The sequence below is a fragment of the Bos grunniens genome, chromosome 24 (assembly GCF_055505025.1).
Source record: "Bos grunniens cultivar Pamir isolate PY7600 chromosome 24, Bosgru_T2T1.0, whole genome shotgun sequence".
NCBI classification, from domain to species: Eukaryota; Metazoa; Chordata; class Mammalia; order Artiodactyla; family Bovidae; genus Bos; species Bos grunniens.
In genome coordinates, this window is record NC_141188.1 from 30,699,065 (window position 1) to 30,715,967 (window position 16,903).

General features: G+C 39.5%; 1 long non-coding RNA gene across 6 annotated transcripts in view; it reads left to right on the forward strand.

Moving 5' to 3' along the window:
- LOC147345995 (uncharacterized) overlaps positions 1-16,903 on the forward strand; it is a 272,600-nt gene that overhangs the window by 94,893 nt on the left and 160,804 nt on the right. The window contains exon 3 of one of the 6 annotated variants that reach the window (XR_015153433.1): positions 14,557-15,847. The exons of the other annotated variants lie outside the window; for them this stretch is intronic. This is a non-coding gene — a long non-coding RNA (uncharacterized LOC147345995). Of the gene's footprint in view, positions 1-14,556; positions 15,848-16,903 lie in introns of those variants that run through there. 6 annotated transcript variants of the gene reach the window in all.

Below are 16,903 nucleotides of genomic sequence, written 5' to 3' on the forward strand. Positions count from 1 at the left end.
AATCTTACTCGTGCTTTGAAGCTCACAAAGTGAATTCATGTTAAATCATGAAATACCTATGAGGTGGGTACTCTTGTTATGCAATGACATACACCTCACGTTTAACTGGGACTTGTTCTACTCCCCACCATGGTATACCCAGGAGTCTCCATATATGACCATGAACAGGCTTGGTCAGGGGACATGGGATCAGCTATGCTCTTTCTCTTCTTGCCTCAGCTGCCTGTCCCAAAAGTTGCTACACTCATGCAGTTTGTCAGCTACTGCAGTTGAAGCAAGGAAGAAACTAAAGAGCCTCTTGATGAAAGTGAAAGAGAAGAGCAAAACAGTTGGCTTAATACTCAACATTCAGAAAACTAAGATCATGGCATCTGGTCCCATCACTTCATGGCAAATCGATGGGGAAACAGTGGAAACAGTGTCAGACTTTATTTTTTGGGGCTCCAAAATCACTGCAGATGGTGACTGCAGTCATGAAATTAAAAGATTCTTGCTCCTTGAAAGAAAAGCTATGACCAACCTAGACAGCATATTAAAAAGCAGAGACATTACTTTGCCAACAAAGGTCCATCTAGTCAAAGCTATGGTTTTTCCGGGAGTCGTGTGGATGTGAGAGTTGGTCTATAAAGAAAGCTGAGCACCGAAGAATTGATGCTTTCAACCTGTGATGTTGGAGAAGACTCTTGAGAGTCCCTTGGACTGCGAGGAGATAAAAGCAGTCCATCCTAAAGGAAATCAGTCCTGAATATTCACTGGAAGAACTGATGCTCAAGCTGAAACTCCAATACTTTGGACACCTGATGCAAAGAACTGACTCATTTGAAGACCCTGATGCTGGGAAAGATTGAAGGCAGGAGGAGAAGGGGATTACAGAGGATAAGACGGTTGGATGGGATCACCAACTCAATGGACATATGTCTAAGTAAACTCCGGGAGTTGATGATGAATGAGGAAGCCTCGCGTCCTGCAGTTCATGGGGTCACAAAGAGTCAGAAATGACTGAGCAACTGAACTGAACAGTTGAATCTTCCAAAAGCAGCCTCATATGCCAAGCTCTGGATATTTTTTCTGATTTCCCATTCCCTGGGAGAGTTGGTGAGCTTCCCTGGTGACTCAGGGGGTAAAGAATCTGCCTGCAATGCAGGAGACCCAGGTTTGATTACTGGGTCAGGAATATCCCCTGGAGGAGGAAATGGGAACCCACTCCAGTATTCTTGCCTGGAGAATCCCACGGATAAAGGAGCCTGGTAGGCTCCAGTCCATGGGGTCACAAAGAATCAGACATGACTGAAAGACCAACACTTTGAGAGAGCTGGTTCCTCCATTGGGTTTCCTTGCTGATGTAATGGAGCCTTCCTCTTGGCAGAGCTGCGGTGGCATCTGTTAGGAGTGATGTTGAATATCTCTTTCCCACTTGTATGCTCTTAGAAATCTTACTCATTTTCCAAATTCTTTAGTAAAATATCTCTTAATAGGTTCTATTTTGACCTAGACCCTCTGACACTGCATTCAGTTAAATTCCAACCTCCTTTTCTGCAACCCCAGCCCATTATAAGTGGCAATCTGTCTAAAGTGTTTTCCCCTGACCTTCCTGAAAACTCTCAGCATTCTTTTCAGTGCTTCTTGGCTATTAACAGAAGACAGGAAGTGCTGCCTTCTTCCTGTCTGTGGATATGGCAAAGTCAGCAGCACTTCACACTACTTATTCTTTCGTATGCTTTCTTGCATTCCTCATTCATTCAGCCAGCTTTACTTTTTTTTTCTTTTTTTTTTTTTTTAGCTTTAAGTGCTGATTTTCTTCCCTACGGGGGTTCTTAGAAAGCCCTGGCACAAGGTATGGGGTCCTTTTATTGTCCATCAGACTTTCTTGTGAGGACAAAGTGAGCTAGACAATCTATTTACATCTCTGATGCCAAGAATGGTTCATTTAGATGAATTCTTCTCAGAGGATTTTATTTCGTATTTCTTGTTTTTTCAAGTAGATGTGAGAAAGTTAAATATGATTAGAGCAGGAGAAGCAAGATGAAGTAAGAGTAGGTCAGTTCATTATTTCCACTTGAGACTTTTATGCCTAGTTTTTCTTTTAATATTTTGCTGAGGAGGAAAAAAAAAAGGGAAATAGGTTATAAAGTGTTTGTGTGGGATGGACTCACCAAAGCTGTGTGTTCCTTCTACCAGAGGTACCCTGCTGGCTATTTGCCCTCTTACACACCCACACCCCTTTCTCATTCCTCCTCTGCCCAGCTCTGTTTTCCTCCCTTACCATAGTCTCATCACTTGCTTACTTAATCTCCAGTGTAACTGGTTAATTAGAAGGGGAAAAACACCTCCTTCCAGTATCCCAGGCTCCACACAACTCTTGGGGATAAGAAAGACCAGGATGTCTAAAGTAAATCAAAAAGAGAAAGACAAATATAGTATATTAAAGCATGTATATGGAATCTAGAAATATGATACTGACAATCCTACATGCAGGGCAGCAAAGGAGACACAGACATAAAGAACAGATTCTCCTCGATGGAAGGAGAGGGTGAAATGATTTGAGAGAATAGCTCTGAAACATAGACAGTACTATATGTAAAGTCTTCCCTTGTAGCTCGGTTGGTAAAGAATCCACTTACAATGTAGAAGACCCGGATTCGATTCCTGAGTTGGGAAGATCCCCTGGAGAAGGGAATGGCAACCCACTCCAGTATTCTTGCCTGGAGAACCTCATGGACTGTAGCCTGCCAGGCTCCTCTGTCCATGGAATCGCAAGAGTTGGACACGACTTAGCGACTAAACCACCACCACCACTATATGTAAAATAGATAGGCAGTGGGAGTTTGATGTATGACACAGGGAACCCAAAGTCGGTGCTCCATGACAACCTGGAGGGATGGGGTGGGGAGGGAAGTGTGGGAGAGGGGTTCAGGAGGGAGGGGACACATGTATGCCTATTGCCAATTCATCTTGATGTATGGCAAAAACCATCATGATATTATAATTATCCTCCAATTAAAATAAATTAATTAAAAAGATAAGGGCCACTGGGTGGGATTATGAGATTGTTTTAGCAGAAGGACAATGGAAGCTGATGCAAAATTCCCAAAAGATTTAGGGTATTCCCTCAGATACTGAGAAGATAAAGGGGTTTGTTGGTTCTAGGAGTAGCTGAGACCAGCACCCCATCATCAGCTTCCACATGGAGTGTCATAAGAAGCAGTGGTGGACACTGTAGTAAGTGGTGATGTAGGAACTGCTCACTAACATTGTATGCTTGGAAGTTGAGGGAAATTTGCATGGAAGTTATGGAGTTGCCATTTTTCAAGAAGTGGTGACTTAAGGAGGGCAGAGTAAGAAAAGTCAGGCTTTCTGAAGATGTTCTCAATTCCAGTACACCAGAAGAAATGTGATGAAGTCTCAGATTGGTGGCGGGATTCAATAATAACAAAGGATTACTGCTGTCATAGTGGGATGGTTTCTGAACGTATGAAATTTGATTTAAGGAAACAGAGGAAAGTAACTTTTTTTTTTTAACATCCAGTATTGCAGGGTAAAATTCATGTCCATTATAGATTTTTGTTTTGTATGACCTCAGTTATCAAATAATATTGATGATAGTAATAACAGCAGCTAGTATTTATCAAACTATCACTATGGAACAGACACTAAGCTAAATGTTTTACTTTAGTCAATTGCATTTTTTACAACAAATTTACAAGGACATTGTTACTATGAATCCCTTTTTATGGGTAGAGAACAGAGACTGGACAATTCACCTAACTCCTTGCAGTTCACGGTGATTAAGTAGAAGAGTTACATAGGCTTGAATTCTCCAGTCACCTCTTCCTATTCTGCTTAAACTTTATGCTGTGCCATCCGTCTGTTGTCCAAAGAATTGACAAATAGATGAATATTCATCCAGAATAGGCTTGGACAGCTATCTGTGACTCTTAATTGATACCTTTGAATGGAAAGAAAGTTGGAACATATTTAAAAGTTTAAGTAGCTTAAAGATCTTTATAGGAAAGAAGTAAAGAGATTATTGTTGTTGTTCCATCTCTCAGTCCTATATGACTCTTTGCGACCCCATGAACTGCAGCTTGTCAAGCTTCCCTGTCCTTCACAGTCTTCCAGAATTCGCTCAAACTCATGTCCATTGAGTCAGTGATGCCATCCAACCACCTCATCCTCTGTCATCCCCTTCTCCTCCTGCCCTCATTGTTTCCTAGCATCAGGGTCTTTTCTGATGAGCTGGCTCTTCACATCAGGTAGCCAGACTATTGGAGCTGTGCCAGTATGTACATGTTAGTACATCATTTAGTACATTTAAGTTGCATCATTGTTCTTATTATTCCCAGGTTCCTCCCCCTTTTCTATGACACCATGAAATTTCTTTCCTCCTGCATTTTGGGTTTGTGCATATTATACAAGGAGCTCTCCACAGTGTGGTACACTAAACTGGTGAGAACTGTCTCCCATCAAAGAAAGAATAGTACAATTAAAATACCTCTCTCAATCTTGAAACAAGAAAAATCACCTGGTGTCAGAAATAAAGAAGAAACTCAAAGATAATGCCATCCTAATCTAGTAAAGGAGAGATTGGCAAACATTTCTATGAAGGGCCAGATAGTAAGTCCATTATGGTCCCTGTTGTAGCTACTCAGTTCTGTCATTCTACCTCAAAAGTGGTCAGAGACAATTCATAAATGAATGAGTCAGACTGTGTAGCCAGAAAACTTTATTTGAAGAAACAGCAGGCCATTGTTTGTTGACCCCTAGAGTAGAAAATCGAGCCAGCATAGTAAGTCCTATTAAGGGGCTGGAGATTGAGATTTTAATGCCAGATAGCTATAGGAGAATGAACCTTGGGGCCTGCATAAGATGGGGGACTAGAAATGAGGTAATTGCATTAATCTGAGTCCTTTGAAGGCCTAGCCCATACTTGAACACCCCCTTTTAGCTCTTCTCATTTGTTGAAAAAAATTCTTTGCTCAGAAAACTAGTGTCTGCTAAGTCCCATGGCTGCAATCATCCTCTGGCCCAGGGACATAACAGAGAGGGTCTGGATGGATGAGACTCAGGGGTCTTCATTGCACACACTAGAATCACACTATTCACTTTCAGCAGAAAAGAACTTCCAGGGGGTCCAGAGAGCTAGAATCTGAAGCTACCAACTAGGTAGAATGCCTAGCCCACCACAGGGCGTCACTACCATTTACCACCTATAATCTTGTTCATGGGATGTGGGAAGCTCCACCACCACCCTTGCTCCTGGGCTCTGCAACCATGTGTGCTAGAATAGTTAGTCCTCTTCTCACAGCCGCTTCTGCCTGGCTGTCATGTACAAGCTTAATGCATGTGTATGACTCCTTGTTAGAATCTGCACTGCTTAGGAATCTAGAGAGATGAGTCTTTTCTGCCTCAAGAAAGAGGGTCTTTAAATGTGGAAAGTTAATAAAATATAAGGAAAATATTCAAAGATGTTGGATAACTAAAGCTGATTAAAATCCACAGGGATGAAGATTTTCAGTATTCTGTGAGAAATAAAATTCTAGTCTATATCACATGTCAGAAACCAGTCTCTTATATTTCCTAAGGGGGAAGAAAAGCCAAAAAAATGTGAAACCCTTGGCCCATTGGTAGAGATGAACAAACTCCCTAATTTTCTTAAGTATGTCTTTATAGTCTTAGTATATTTGAAGCAAGATCCAAATCTTACAGGTAGTTTTTCCCTAGTTTTATTGAGATCAGTTCAGTTCAGTCGCTCAGTCATGTCTGACTCTTTGTGACCCCTGCTCATGAACCGCAGCACTCCAGGCCTCCCTGTCCATCACCAACTCCTGGAGTTTACCCAAACTCATGTCCATTGAGTCGCTGATGCCATCCAACCATCTCTTCCTCTGTCGTCCCCTTCTCCTCCTGCCCCCAATCTTTCCCAGCATCAGGGTCTTTTCCAGTGAGTCAGCTCTTCGCATCAGGTGGCCAAAATATTGGAGTTTCAGCTTCAGTATCAGTCCCTCCAATGAACACCCAGGACTGATCTCCTTTAGGATGGACTGGTTGGATCCCCTTGCAGTCCAAGGGATTCTCAAGAGTCTTCTCCAACACCACAGTTCAAAAGCATCAATTATTTGGTGCTCAGCTTTCTTTATAGTCCAACTCTCACATCCATACATGACTTTTGGAAAAACCATAGCCTTAGATGGACCTTTGCTGACAATGTCTCTGCTTTTTAATATGCTATCTAGGTTAGTCATAACTTTCCTTCCAAGGAATAAGTGTCTTTTAATTTCATGGCTGCAGTCACCATCTGTACTGGTTTTGGAGCCCCCAAAATAAAGTCAGCCACTGCTTATTGAGATAGAGTTGACATATATATCACTGTATAAGTTTAAGGTATATAGCATAATGATCTGACTGTGAAACGATTATCACAAGTTTAGTGAACATCCATTACCTCATAGATACAAAATCAAAGAAATAGAGAAAAAATTTCCTTGTGGTGAGAACTCCTAGGAATTACTGTTTTAACAACTTTCATATATACAGTTGTTGCTCAGTCGTGTCTGACTCTTTAAGGCTCCATGAACTGCAGCACGCCAGGCTTCCCTGTCCTTCACCATCTCCCAGAGCTTGTTCAAACTCATGTCCATTGAGTCAGTGATGCCATCCAACCATCTCATCCTCTGTCATCCCCTTCTCCTCCTGCCCTCAATCTTTCCCAGCATCAGGGTCTTTTCTAATGAGTCAGCTCTTTGCATCAGATGGCCAAAGTATTGGAGCTTCAGCAACAGTCCTTTCAATGAATATTCAGGATTATTTTCCTTTAGGATTGACTGGTTTGATCTCCTTGCAGTCCAAGGGACTCTCAAGAGTGTTCTCCAACATCACAGTTCAAAAGTGTCAATTCTTTGATGCTCAGCCTTCTTTATGGTCCAACTCTCACATCCATACATGACCACTGGAGAAACCATAGCTTTGATTGTACATGAGTAGCATGGATTATATTTATCATTTTGTACATTATACCCCTAGTACTTAGCTATCTTGTAGCTGGAAGTTTGTACCTTTTGACATCCTTCCTCCATCCCCTCCCTCCACTTCCTGCCTCTGGTAACCCTAAATCTGTTCTATTTTTCTATGAGTTTGTTTTTGAGTTATATTTTATCGGCAACAGAATCATATAACATTTCCTGTTACACAATATAGTGATTCAATGTTTCTGTACATTTCAAAATGCATGATAAGTACAGTTGTTACTGTCATGATACAGAGGTTACATTATTATTGATTGTTTCCCACACTGTACATCTGTGACTCACTTCAGTTTTGCAACTGGAAGTTGATTCCTTGCAATCTCCCTCCCCTATTTCTCTCCTTTTCCTACCCCATCCTGTCCGGCTCTCTCTCTATAACTCTTGTTTCTGTTTTGTTTGTTAATTTGTCTTTTAGATTTCACACCTTGTCTTTTATGTCTCACTATTATTACCCTGGTTTCCTTTTCATTCCTTTGATTTGTTCCAGAAAATTGGTTCATTTTTTTTTTTTTCAAGTAGAAAGACCCCATTTTAGATTCAAGAATGTTTTCTTTCTGTGTCCTTTAGATTGTTTATCTTCCACATTTCCTGTAAGTTAGTAGTACAGTCTAGAGAATGCCTATTCACACGAGGTTTTTGTCTGGATAAGAATGCTCCACCAGTGGTGCTGTGTCCTTCCTGCTCTGTTCGAACACAGGCATCTAAGTCTGGTTGGTGGTTCTTTCAGTGATGCCAAGATGACGTCAATGGTTTAGGCCATTGTGGCTCATTCACCTACTCTCAAATTACCCATTAACATTTTCCCTGCTGCTGCTGCTAAGTCACGTCAGTCGTGTCCGACTGTGTGACCCCATAGATGGCAGCCCACCAGGCTCCCCTGTCCCTGGGATTCTCCAGGCAAGAACACTGGAGTGGGTTGCCATTTCCTTCTCCAATGCATGAAAGTGAAAAGGGAAAGTGAAGTCACTCAGTCGTGTCCGACTGCAGCCCACCAGGCTCCTCCGTCCATGGGAGTTTCCAGGCAAGAATACTGGAGTGGGTCGCCAGTACCTTCTCCAAACATTTTACCTGATGGCTTTAATATTTATGACAATCATTGTCTGTATCCATTATTTATTTCATTACAGGTTTTGAAAGAGTGGTTTCCTAGGTCTGTAATTCCTTGTGCATTTTAAAGAACAGTCTCTCAACAACTATCTGAAATATAGTTAGCCCAGAAAGACAAATCTTTGATTTTTTTAAAATCAGCTTTCAGAGGGAGTTGGGGCTCCAGCAACTTCCAAAGATGACCAATGCTCTTCAAAAATTTTACAAACATAATTTCATGGATCTTTAATATTATCTGAAGGCATGAGCTTTAGAAGTGTATTTGATGGGTTTTGATACATTCATTCTTTTCCTTGCTCAAACTGTTCTGGCTTTTGGTCAGTGAGAGCTCCTTCACATTGACCCCTGTGATCTTTCTAGTCTTTGGTAGCCTCTGAACTTTCTGACCTGACAAGGTATCTCTGGCTTATTTTATATGTTTCCAAGATTTGGAGTAAGAAAGGAGCCCTGGTTCTTTGTCATGGCAAATGGCATAGAGGCCAGGGTGATGTCTGTGTTCATTGCTACTGGGATGTTATTGGTTCTTGGCTTTTCCAATACACAAAGCAGGAAGACTTTTTTTTTTTTGAAGGAAAAAATACAGTGTTTATACTGATATTTCTAACTTTATTTAAAAACCTTTTTGAAATTAGGGACTGGTTACAGACATATAAAGCAAGATGCTGAGTTTACCCAGAGATAATAAGAGTAGGCCCAGAAAACAAAAGGGAAGAGACAGAGGCTTAAGAATTTATTATTTTAGAAGTGGGGCCCTCAGGGACCGAAAGTACCCATATAAGGACCATGATGAAAGCAATTGCAGCCTCCAAGGTGATACACTCGTCCTTATGTCAGTGTCTTTCCAGGCCTGCTGGTCATCTAAATGTTATTTTCTAGGAGATTTCTCCAAAAGGGCTCGTCTGATTTCTTATAGGGGGTAGGTGTCTGTGGCCTTTACACTTGAGATTCAGGTCAGCTGCCTATTATATCTTGATTCTTTCTTCTACATTCTTAAACTACTACTCTGTTATTTTTTAAATTAAAAAAAATTTTTAATGTAATTTTTTAACAAAGTATGGTTTGATAAAAGTGTGATTTATAGTGTAGTGTTAGTCTCAGGTGTACAGAAAATTGATTTATACATATATCTATCTGCCTATCTATCTCTCTATATATTGTTTTTTAGATTCTTTTCCCTTATTGGTTATTACAAAATATTAAGTATACTTTGTATATACAGTGCTATACAGTAAGTCCTTGTTGGTATCTATTTTATGCATGGTCATGTGTATCTGTTACTCCATTATGTACTAGCATAAAAATTAACACTTAAAATACACTTTTTGCCTATCTGATTTTCTCTCTTGTAAGTCCCTTGGTTTGTTCCCTGTGGGCCCAAAGACTTTGCTTTAAAGTCCAGTTAACATTTCAGAGTATGTCATTCTGGATTGTTGTCACCAGATAATCATTGTTCCCTTTCACAAAAATAATTGGGGGTGGGGGTAGTAAATTTTCTGAGTTTTAGTATTTGCTTTGTTTCATTGGATTTTCTTTTTAGCAACCACTTTATATACATATTGGCTCTTCTTGTCTAGCAACTATTTGCCCCTCCCTCCAAATACATTTTATCCCTTTGCTTTCTTTTGATTATAAATTTTCTTTGCTTTTACCTCCTACCTCTCACAAAGAATTATCTGTTTCCTCTTGCATGAATTGTAATTCAGGCTTCATGTCTGAAATGATTTTGTATTTTATTTCTAATTCTTTCCTTTGTTCTCCTCCCATATCTGACTTTTTCAGTCTTAACTTTGGATATTATGTAAATTTAAAAATATGTGAAAATTTCTTTTAGTTTGTTTGAAGTAGCTATAGCTTTCATCTGTTTGGTGACTTTACCTTCTTTCAATCTGGAGGGACATTTTTGTGCTCCTCCTGATGTGTGTGTATGTGGCGTTTGACACAGTTCTATTTATTGCTCATTTCTGTGAGATATTAGATTTAATGAATTTTGAGGAGGCCAGGGTGGGTCAGATTAGCTTTTTTAGCTTCACAAATCTAAACCTGCCTTTTAAATTTTTTTGTCTTTGTCAGATGTTTACAAATCAAACTTAAATATGGTCTATTGTTTTCAGTCTCTTTCCCCTATCCGTATCTTCCTTTATCCTTTACTTCCATGGATTTTGACTTGCAAAGTTTGGAACCTGTTGCCAACTGTCCTCAGGATGAGGCTTTTACTGAAAGGGGTCTTTCTGTGTTAAGTGAGCTTGGATCCTCAGAGCTCCAGCCTCTTCAGATGTACATCTTCTAATTGTCTGTGAGCATTCAAAATCTCAATTTTATTTTGGTGTGTCAAACTTTGCGGTAAATACCTATCAATTGTTTATTCACTGAGCCATCAGGAAAGCCAAAGAATCTGCCTGCAATACAGAAGACCCAGGTTCCATCCCTGGGTCAGGAAGATCCCCTGGAGAAGGAAATGGCAGCCCACTCCAGTATTCTTGCCTGGGAAATCCCACAGATGGAGGAGACTTAGGCTTCCTTGATTTTCAGGTCTGGCAGGCAGCGCACTACTTTCCTCTCCTACAGAGATGCTCTTAGCATTGTTATCCACATACCTTTCCATCTGGGGGCTACTTGTCACATAATTTTGATGTAAATATTTCTCTGTATTTTTGGTTCTGCATTCCCAGCTGCTCTGTCCTTTTTTCTGAGGGTATTTGAAGAGATTTTAAAAAAGATAACACTGCGGCCTCAGTGTTCTCCCCAGTTCCTTCTGATTCACATTACTTGTTTCTTGTTTTTACTTCAGTTGTGTATGTTACTAGTACTTTTATGCTGAAATCTTGATTCATGCTGCTATTGATATAATGACTCTATTTTGACATATATTTATGATAAGGAGAAGGCAATGGCACCCCACTCCAGTACTCTTGCCTGGAAAATCCCATGGATGGAGGAGCCTGGTAGGCTATAGTCCATGGGGTCACTAAGAGTCGGACACGACTAAGAGACTTCACTTTCACGTTTCACTTTCATGCATTGGAGAAGGAAATGGCAACCCACTCCAGTGTTCTTGCCTGGAGAGTCCCAGGGATGGCGGAGCCTGGTGGGCTGCCGTGTATGGGGTTGCACAGAGTCGGACACGACTGAAGTGACTTAGCAGCAGCAACAGTACTTTTATGCTGAAATCTTGATTCATGATGCTATTAATATAATGACTCTGTTTTGACATATATTTATAATAACTTCAAAATAAAGATAAAATTACTGCACTCAACTTGAGTTCTTTACATTTATTATTTATCTTAAAATAAGGTGCTACAGTTGTCTTGGTTTGCCTAGGATTTTCCTGCTTTTAGCACTGAAAATCTTGTGTGCCAAGAAACCCCTCAGTCCTGGGTAAGATCTAGACCGTTGGTTATTTTATGTATGTGACTAAAAATAGATGCCAAAACCCTAATGAAAAATTCGTTGGAAACTACGTGGTTTGAGTGTGATATGCCAATAGTTTGATAAACAGACTCACTTTTTTCAGTATTTTAATTTTGTTTTTACTTTAAACAAAAACATTTAAATAGCCTAAAAGTCAAATCTACAGAACAAGGTATCTTTAAAATCCTATTTTCAACTCTTTCATGCTGTCCATGTCCAGGTGACCATCTTTATTGGGTTTTTGATTTATCCTTCCATTATTTCTCTTTGAGAATGTAAACATATCTTTGTATATTTACATATTCCCACTTTATAAAATAGAAATTGATGTTATACTCTGTATTCTGCACTTGACATTGTCTCTTATAAATACATGTTGGATTGTGTTTGTTAGTACAGTTATTTTCACAATATTGATTCTTCCTACCCCGGAACATGGACTATCTCTCCATCTGTTTATGTCATCTTTGATTTCCTTCATTAGTGTCTTATAATTTTCTGTGTACAGTTCTTTTGTCTCCTTAGGTAAGTTTATTCCTAGATACTTAATTCTTTTTGTTGAAATGGTGAATGGGATTGATTTCTTAATTTCTCTTTCTGATTTTTCATTGTTAGTATATAGAAATGCAAGTGATTTTTGTATCCTGCAGCTTTGCCAAATTCACTGATTAACTCTAGTAATTTTCTGATACTCTCTTTAGACTTTTTTATGTACAGTATCATGTCATTTGCAAACAGTGAGAGCTTCGCTTCTTCTTTTCTGATCTGGATTCCTTTTATTTCTTTTTCTTCTCTGATTGCCCTAGCTAGGACTTCCAGAGCTGTGTTGAATAATAGTGGTGAAAGAGGACACCCTTATCTTGTTCCTGATCTTAGGGGGAAAATTCTTTCAGTTTTTGATCATTGAGAATAATGTTTGCTGTTCAGTTCAGTTCAGTCACTCAGTTGTGTCCAACTCTTTGCGACCCCATGAATCGCAGCACATCAGGCCTCCCTGTTCATCACCAACTCCCAGAGTTCACTCAGACTCATATCCATCGAGTTGTGGATGCCATCCAGCCATCTCATCCTCTGTCGTCCCCTTCTCCTCCTGCCCCCAATCCCTCCCAGCATTAGAGTCTTTTCCAATGAGTCAACTCTTCGCATGAGGTGGCCAAAGTACTGGAGTTTCAGCTTTAGCATCATTCCTTCCAAAGAAATCCCAGGGATGATCTCCTTCAGAATGGACTGGTTGGATTTCCTTGCAGTCTAAAGGACTCTCAGGAGTCTTCTCCAACACCACAGTTCAAAAGCATCAATTCTTTTGCGCTCAGCTTTCTTCACAGTCCAACTCTCACATCCATACATGACCACTGGAAAAACCATAGCCTTGACTAGATGGACCTTTGTTGGCAAAGTAATGTCTCTGCTTTTGAATATGCTGTCTAGGTTGGTCATAACCCTCCTTCCAAGGAGTAAGCGTCTTTTAATTTCATGGCTGCAGTCACCATCTGCAGTGATTTTGGAGCCCAGAAAAATAAAGTCTGACACTGTTTGCCCATCTATTTGCCATGAAGTGATGGGACCAGATGCCATGATCTTTGTTTTCTGAATTTTGAGTTTTAAGCCAACTTTTTCACTCTCCTCTTTCACTTTCATCAAGAGGCTTTTTAGTTCCTCTTCACTTTCTGCCATAAGGATGGTGTCATCTGCATATCTGAGGTTATTGATATTTCTCCCGGCAATCTGGATTCCAGCTCGTGCTTCTTCCAGACCAGCATTTCTCATGATGTACTCTGCATGTAAGTTAAATAAGCAGGGTGACAGTATACAGCCTTGATGTACTCCTTCTCCAATTTGGAACCAGTCTGTTGTTCCATGTCCAGTTCTAACTGTTGCTTCCTGACCTGCATACAGGTTTCTCAAGAGGCAGGTCAGGTGGTGTATTCCCATCTCTTTCAGAATTTTCCAAAGTTTATTGTGATCCACACAGTCAAAGGCTTTGGCATAGTCAATAAAGCAGAAGTAGATATTTTTCTGGAACTCTCTTGCTTTTTCCATGATCCAGCGGATGTTGGCAATTTGATCTCTGGTTCCTCTGCCTTTTCTAAAGCCAGCTTGAACATCTGGAAGTTCACAGTTCACGTATTGCTGAAGCCTGGCTTGGAGAATTTTGAGCATTACTTTACTAGCGTGTGAGATGAGTGCAATTGTGTGGTAGTTTGAGCATTCTTTGGCATTGCCTTTCTTAGGGATTGGAATGAAAACTGACCTTTTCCTGTCCTGTGACCACTGCTGAGTTTTCCAAATTTGCTGGCATATGGAGTGCAGCACTTTCACAGCATCATCTTTCAGGATTTGAAATAGCTCAACTGGAATTCCATCACCTCCACTAGCTTTGTTCATAGTGGGCTTATCATATATGGCCTTTACTATGTTAAGGTATGTTCCTTCTATGTCCATTTTTTAAGAGTTTTAATCATATATCAGTGCTGAATTTGTCAAAGGCTTTTTCTGCATCTATGGAGATTATCATATGGTTTTTAAATTTGTTGGTATGATATATCACATTGATAGATTTGCATAATTGAAGAATCCTTGCATCCCTGGAATAAACCCAACTTGATTATAGTGTATGAGCTGTTTAACATGTTACTGAATTCTGTTTGCTAAAATTTTGTTGAGGATTTTTGCATCTGTGTTCATCAATGATATTCTCCTATAGTTTTCTTTTTTTGTGTTGTGTTTGTCTGGTTTTGGTATCAGGGTGGTGGTGGCCTCATAGAATGAGTTTGGAAGTGTTCCTTCCTATGCAGTTTTTTGAAAGAGTTTTAGAAGGATAGGCATTAGCTCTTCTCTAAATGTTTCATAGAATTCTCCTGTGAAGCCATCTGGTCCTGGGCTTTTGTTTTTTGGAGATTTTTTTTATCACAACTTCAATTTCAGTGTTTGTAATTGGGTTGTTCATAATTTCTGTTTCTTCCTGATTCAGGCTTGGAAGATTGAACTTTTTAAACAATCTGTCCATTTCTTCCAGGTTATCCATCCTGGATCATGATTCCTATCAAATTACCAATGGCATTTTTCACAGAACTAGAACAAAAACCTTCACAATTCATATGGAAACAGTAAAGACCCTGAATAGTCAAAGCAGTCTTTAGAAAGAAGAATGGAGCTGGAGGAATCAATCTTCCTGACTTCAGATTATACTACACAGCTACAGTCATCAAGACACTATGGTACTGGCACAAAAACAGAAATATAGACCAAGGAACAAGATAGAGCACCCAGAAATGAACCCATGCACCTAAGGGTACCTTACTTTTGACAAAGGGACAAGAATATACAATGGGGCAGAGACAGCCTCTTCAATAAATGGTGCTGGGAAAACTGGACAGCTACATGTGAAAGCATGAAATCAGAACACTTCCTAACACTACACACAAACTCAAAATGGATTAAAGACCTAAATGAGAGAACAGAAGCTATAAAACTCTTAGAGGAAAACATAGGCAGAACACTTGATAACATAAATCAAAGCAAGGTCCTCTATGACCCACCTCCTAGAGTAATGGAAATAAAAGCAAAAGTAAACAAGTGGGACCTGATTAAACTTAAAAACTTTTGCACAGCAAAGGAAACTATAAGCAAGGTGAAAAGACAATCCTCAGAATGGGAGAAAATAATAGCAATGGAACAACTGACAACAGATTAATTTCCAAAGTATACAAACAGCTCATACAACTCAATACCAGAAAAACAAACAACCCAATCAAAAAGTGGGAAAAAGACCTAAACAGACATTTGTCCAAAGAAGACATACAGATGGCTAACAAACACAGGAAAAGATGCTCAACGTCACTCATTATTAGAGAAATGCAAATCAAAACTACAGTGAGGTATCACCTTACACAGGTCAGAAAGTCTACAAGCAATAAATGCTGGAGAGGATGTGAAGAAAAGGAAACACTCTTGCACTGTTGGTGGGAATGTAAATTGACACAGCCACTATGGAAGATGATATGGAGATTCCTTAAAAAACTAGTAATAAAACCACCATATGACCCAGCAATCCCACTCCTAGGCATAAACCCTGAGGAAACCAAAATTGAAAAAGACACATGTATCCACTGTTCACTGCAGCACTATTTACAATAGCTAGAACATGGAAGCAACCTAGGTGTCCATCGACAGATGAATGGATAAAGAAGCTGTGATACATACACGCAGTGGAATATTACTCAGCCGTAGAAAGGAATGCATTTGAGTCAGTTCTAATGAGGTGGATGAACCTAGAGCCTATTATATAGAGTGAAGTCAGTCAGAAAGAGAAAGATAAATATTGTATTCTAACGCATATATACAAATCTAGAAAAATGGTACTGAAGAATTTATTTACAGGGCAGCAATGGAGAAACAGAGAATAGACTTATGGACATGGGGAGAGGGGAGGAGAGGGTGACATGTATGGAAAGAGTAACATGGAAACTTACATTACCGTGTGTAAAATAGATAGCCAACGGGAATTTGCTGTATGGCTCAAGAAACTCAAACGGGCTCTGTATCAACCTAGAGGGGTGGGATGGGGAGGGAGATGGGAGGGAGATTCAAAAGGGAGGGGATATATGTATACCTATGGCTGATTCATGTTGAGGTTTGACAGAAAACAACAAAATTCTGTAAAGCAATTATCCTTCAATTAAAAAATACATGCTGGATATAATTTCATATCAATGCCATAGATTTTATTCTTTACATTTTAAAGATAAACATACTCCATAATGTGGATGAACCTTAGTTTATTCAGCCTGCCTTTGTTGATGGTTATTAGCTTGTGTTTAGTCTTTTACTATTGTGAATGATAGCACAACAACTAGATTTCTTCAGATATCATTTCTTTGTCAGTTTATCATTGGAACAGAATTCTGAAAGTGGAATGGGCTACTCGGTCAGATGATGATGATGATGAACTGTGTGTGTGTCTGTATGAATATATAATATTACCACATTTCTCTTTATAAGAATTGTACCATTTTGAATTCCTGTTAGTGAGTTATGAAAGTACCTGTTTTATTGACACAGTGTATGTTGCTATGCTTTTGAATATTAGACAACATGTGTAAGAAATGGTACTTCTAACTATTAATTTTCTGAATATGAATGAATTTGAGCATATTTTTCTATGACTAAGTGTCACATTTTGTTTAGGCCCTTTTCCTTTTTTTTTTTTCTATTGACGGTGTTTTTTCTTCTTGGTGTTTAGAAGCTCTTTATTTGGAAGAACTATTAACCCTTTGTGGTATAAGTTGCACCAGCTTAAACTAAGTTCTTATAAGGCTTAAATGTTTTCTTATCCCATGGTATCCAGACAGGATGTTTGAGAA